Genomic DNA, 6,295 nt, shown 5'->3' with positions numbered 1-6,295 from the left:
AACGGCGGGTAGGAGAGTGGTTACAAAAATCTGGTTTGGATAAGCAAAGTGATAAGTTTCCCATGCCTGTTATACCTAATGCCTCTGATAAAGCTAAAGGTGCTGCCAACCTAAATTTAAAGTTGGAGACTCAAAGCGTAAAATCTAAATCATCCACCGCAAGCTCCCTGCTAAGTCAGCGCCGCAAAGAAAGCCATCTAAAAGTGCATAAGGCGCTTTTGGCACTTTAACACGAGGAAGAGAGGGTACAAGAAGAGGCAGAGCAACGGACTCATGAAGCCAGGCGACAACTTGAGCTTGTTAAGATGGAAGAAGATGCTTGGGAACAGGAGTCCATGTCTCATCGCAGCTCAAATGGTGGTGTAGAGGTGTCATTTTGAGAAGAAATCCGAAGGTAAATGGTTTGTTGGACCTGTTGTTGAAGACATTCACTCTGTGCAAATATGTGATGTCGTATTGTTGCTTCCTCCACCAAATCCTTGTGGCTCCACTAAATGGACACAAGGGATTAAGCATTTCTCTGTAGATTTAACCTGCTACAACATTGAATAGGTTTTGTGTTAAATGCATAAACTGAGGACAATTTCTGTAGCAGCATCTAATGTGTTTTATTAATCAGAATCAACTTAAGAATCTCCCCCCATGGACTGTAGATTTTCCGTCCTTCCTAGCAAAGCCCCAAATGGGGTGAGGGGAGGGAAAATGGTCTGCTAGAATCTTTTCCCTACTTGTGCTCAGCCGAACTATTTCCCTCCTTCAACTTTATTTTGAGCTATGCTAGGAGGGGTGAAAAACTACGGATTTCACTGGAGGGGATTGGTTAGTTGATCCATTAATGGTACCTTTGTAGCCTATTGTACTTTTTGTATGCTTGTGTTTTTTTTAGTCTAAAATACATTTCATAACAGAAATTAAGCAAAATTGGTTGATTTAATTACAGTGACTCATGGGTCATTTGGGGTGGTTCATGGGTCATTACCAGCAGGACCCTTGAGCCACTTTGGACACTTTCAGGAAAATGTTTATAACTGTTACGCTATTAAATGTAGTGATCTGAAACTTGCCCATGTTCTGCCCCAATAGTTATGTCAAACGCTTTAAAAATTTAAGCGGTCTATCTTTAGCAAAAAAAGTTAACAAAAAAAATCTAAAAAGTAGCTGGTAGGTCAAGACCTTTCCCTACAGTGCTCCACTTTGAGTTTTACCTACAATGCATCTGTCTTTTTCTTCAAAAAGCTGTTAACTCAGTTTAAACTCCACAATCCAGCTTGGGATAAAGTGGAGGTTGTAATGGCTGACAAAGACATGACAGAGCGGCATGCCATGATGAAAATGCTGCCTACTGCAGAAATTTGAATTTGCTATTTTCATACCCTTCGCACGTTTCGTAGAGAACATCTTAAAAACAAGGCTTTGAAATCAAATTTTCCCCAAAAACTTATCAAAGAAAAAATTCAACTTGCTGAAAAATGGACAGAACGGATACCTAAACCCACAGAAAAAAATGCAACCAAAGCCCACAGAGTAATCTGGCCTACATCTTTTCCTAATTTACTCAAGACCACCAACGCAGAGAAAAAACTACAGCCCAATCAAATGATGACATATAAAAAGCCAAGCACGCTGGGAAATTTACTCACAAAATACAAAAAAATTGCCCTGAATACAGTAACACCAACCAATGGCTACTCCAAACCATGCGGCAAATGTGCACTGTGTGGTAACCATGGAGCGCATAAGCCTATGGTAAAAGAATGCACCTCTATTAAATGTAAACTCAACAAAACATACAGTCTCAAACAAAAATTAACTTGCCAAAATTACGGGATATACATTGCAACGTGCACCATATGTCACGAACACTATGTAGGACAAACCATGACAAAATTTTCCACACGTTGGGCCACACATAGATCTATTTGGAACAGTTTTAATTACTTTGATAAATCCGGTGACAAAGCAGCATTATTGAAACATTATGCGAAACTCCACAATATTGAACTCAAAAAGAAACCAGCTCTGGCAGACTGCTTTGTCGTTACTTTCGCCGAACAACCCAGCAAACATTATTTAGACATCGCTGAAGATAAATGGTTACATACAATCAAAGCCACCATAAACATACAGAAATTGATTCGACCAACCACTTAAATCCCATGTCATCAGCAACCTCCGACCCCTGTGGTGTAGATTCTTCAACTATGCCCATTTAAACGTATTCTTTTTTGACGCTTTGTCTATGTAAGCTTATGGCAATGGACTGAAATTAAATTGCGTTTTTCTTTGTATTCGTCTTGTTGAACTGTTGTAATTTACTAGATGGATGCCCATTTACACTTATTCTTTATTGACGCTTTATCGATATAAACTTACGGCAATGGACTGAAACTAAATTGCGTTTTTTCTTTGTATTCGCCTTTTTAAACTGTTGTAATTTACTAGACAAATGATCAGGTTAATGTATTTCTTGAATTTTGCACCAGTATATTGTTGGAAATCGTGGGAGAACACCAGTTAAGATTTAGGCTTGCAGGTTTTGATTTTAATATTATGTAACCATCTATTTAAAATATAATTTTTATGCGTGTTGATAACATCGGAGTTTGCTTTATTTGTTCGTTTTACGTATTTTTCAAATTTTCTTCTTTTTTTACATGTGCTAGCTGAAGATGCTATTACTATAGCGAAATCGATTCTTAACTTAATAAATTACACTAAGAGGTTAGATTGTTGTGCAAATGCCAGCATTTGATGAATGCAAATTAGCAGTACCATCGTAGAGAAGTTTCCATGGAAAAATTAGGCATTTCTTCAGCTCAAAGGCAGGTATCACTGGAAATTTTAGGAAAGCTGGCAATTGCCAAAAATGAGTCAGCTTATAATTTACTGTATAATCAAGTCGTTGAAACAGTCCCAATTGCTGTCACAACATAATTATTATAACGATAACTGGCATGCTATTCGACATCAATGGGTGGATGGACTGAGCAACTTGAAAGCTAATTTTTTGAACAGAACTAATAATCGACTGGAATCCATCAATGGAAAGTTGAAAAGTGTCATAACAAGATACTCAGGAATGACCATGTTTTTTAAAGATCTGATGGCATGTATCCAATCTCTTTCCACCGAATGTGACCACAGAGCGTCAAATGCTTGCTACTGATGCGATTTCAAGTGTGGCGGAGAGACAATACCAACAGCTACTGACAGTGACACCATTTGCATATATTCATGTGCAACAACAATTCAAGTTAGCGGAAAAGGTTGTCATGTCAGAGATTTTAATTGATTCTGCCATAGTAAAATCTCGTGTCCATGGGGAATTGGCAGTCACAACAACAGCATGTCCTTGTGGATTCACATCATCAATGCTGCTACCTTGTAGGCATATCTTGGCAGTTAGAAGGCAGCTCCATATGTCAGAGTACAATCCCAATATTTGTTCAGAACGGCGGACAATGCAATATTTTCTTAAATTCCATCGCCTGACAAGAAACTCACTGGACAACGGTCCTGCATCCACATTATCAGCTGTTGAGATTCTTAAAAAGCCTCAAACAAGATGTGTTTTATTAGAACAGCGAAAGTATCGCCGGGTTCAAGATATTTCCCAGAAGATTGCGTTAATGATATCTGAACAAGGAATGGATGAATTCCAATACAACCTGGATAATTTACGAGAAATTGCAGAGTTCTTCCAGGAAGGAAAGAAATTCCAAATTGTGAACTTTTTGGGCCAAACTCAGAAAGGTAGGCCTATATGCTTAGCACTATCTACTAAATCAGAAAAACTAGCCTACTTTTTCAAATATCTGGTTACTGCAACTTGCGTCGTGATTTTGCAGTCAATTCTTTTTTGAGCAATGATTTTTATGGCGTTGAGCTATCCAATATGTGGGCTAATATGTACTGCATGCGCACTAATTTACGATTATACAAGGTTGCAGATGCGCAGTAATTCTGCTTTTGTGAACAACTGCATGATCCTTTTCAGGCACTGATACTGGAAGTGCTGCTGCAACATCTTCCAGCAATGATCCTGGAATTGTATATCCTACAGTCTCAAACAGTACTTTACAGCACACAAGCCGTGACGTCTTGTCGACCGTTGATACCAGTGTGATTATGATGCAGACTCCGTCCAGTTCTGTTCAGTCTTTTACAAGTATGTGCTGTTTCTGAAACCTTCATTTCTGATTAGTTGTTTTTTTCTTGCATTGCATGCTGCGCTTACACTACGTTTCGTAGTAATGGTTCAATCAGTCTAAGAACACCTAAAGCTACTAGTCTGAACAGAGCAATGGGATTCAATAAAGTGAAAGTGGAAAAGTTTTTTCAAGATCTCAAAAACTTATTTGTTCGGTATAAATTTACAGCTGACAGAATATACAATGTTGACGAGAACTGGCTTGAGTACGGTTCAAGGAATGGAGAAGGTCTTTGCAAAAAAGGGGAAGCGCCAAGTAGGCCAAATCACTTCAGCTAAACGAGGAGTTCTGGTAACACTTATAGGTGCTTGCAATGCTTCGGGAATCCCAATTTCTCCTTGGTTGGTTTTTCCGAGTAAAACCTTTAAGAAATACATGATTCTTAACACTCCATATGGAACAGATGGAAGTGGAAATCCTTTGGGATGGTCTTCATCACAGATTTTTGTGGATCGGTTGAAGCATTTTGCAAAATATCGTACCAAGGTCAGTAAAGTTAAGAAAACGAAGAAAAAGAAAGGAGGTGGTCGAAACATCTGAAGAAGATGTTGCCATGGCATTAGATAATGAAAGTGATGACTGTGATGAAATCTATGAAAAAGCTAGTGTCAATGAATAATTGAATATGTCCTTGTAAAATTTAGCATGAAAGAAACCTTCCATCATTATATTGGGGTGATTGATAGTATTAATGATGAAGATGCAAAGTATAATGTAAAATGGATGAAAAGGGTAAAAACAAGAACTCCTGAAGCTCCACTTCTACATTTACAGAAAAAGAAGAAATTTCTGCTGTTTCTAAGAACGACTTAGAATTGATCTTATGTACCAATTGGTACATCCAGCGGGTCTTCTAGTCTATTTAGATTTAATGTAAACTTGACATCATGGAGGATTCCCGTGATGTAAACGTTGGAAAATAAAATGTTTGATTGATTGATTATATTATAAAAATACGATTATATTCAAGAGTGAAGCTTGAATTGACCTTTCGAAATTAAAACTACATAAAAATACGATTTTTTAATGCCCAAAAATTCCTTAATGAAAAAAAGTGGGCCACTGTCGAGCACTCTCCCCTACGTCATACAACGTCTAGTAGTAGGGGAAGGCAGGAAAAATGGACATTGTAACTTCAAAGCGCTCTATTTGAGCAAACAAATTAGAAATCATGGATATATTGCGTTTTGTGAATTATCATGTCACTTAACAACAACTTCCTAGAGTATGAAACTTAATGTGTTTTTTTTCTTTGTTTATTTACAAAAAATGATTTTTATTCTAGGTGTCCGTTTTGCCCGGCCGTGGGGAAAAACGCATGTAGTATATTACCGCTTTGCATCGAAGTTTATTTTATTAATTGTTTGTCAAGATCAAGCGATTTTGTGCAAACTTGTTAGAATGAATATCTATGAATACAAGCAGTCAGCAAAGTTATTTCAAAGAAAGCTTTCACCGCCTTAAAGCCAGTTTCTTCAGCAGTCTTTTTCAAATAGAATCAAACTAACTGTTTGACAAATGCATCTTTGCTGCTCCAGGTCTCCTAAGCAAACCAGGTGTCTGTTTACAACACTTTTCACGCTTAAAAAACTAATGCTTATTTCAAGCTGCGTTGCAAGTGATATTGTGACGTTTGGCTTTGATCACCGCAAGCCCGCGCGAGAAACTAAATTAGTCTCGGGCTTGCCTTCAGGTGATCTCACATTTTTTGTAAGTTACACGTTTCATTTTTTGACTACGCTGAGAAAAAATTCATTAGTTTTTAGTTTGGTTGAGAAAAGGTTGGTCTTTTGTTTGTTGGGCAATAGAGTTTTTGAGAAATAGAAGAAAATAAACAAAAGGTGCACAATTGTTTCTATTTATTTTATAGCGTCAAAACTTAGAAGAAAGAAAGCAAAACAGAACAACCCCGTTTGCGCACAATATCAATATGTCCGTTTTGCCCCAAACCAGCGTTACGTCTGTATTAAACAAAGTCTGCAATTACAAGAAAAACTAAAATATGTCGATTGTAGAAAGCTCATTTTTGGAGAATAGTGATCCATTGTCCACCAATGTTCATTATTTTCTAAAACTACATTAGT

The sequence above is a fragment of the Aplidium turbinatum genome, chromosome 12, assembly GCF_918807975.1.
Source record: "Aplidium turbinatum chromosome 12, kaAplTurb1.1, whole genome shotgun sequence".
Taxonomy (NCBI): domain Eukaryota; kingdom Metazoa; phylum Chordata; class Ascidiacea; order Aplousobranchia; family Polyclinidae; genus Aplidium; species Aplidium turbinatum.
This window is presented reverse-complemented; position numbering follows the sequence as displayed.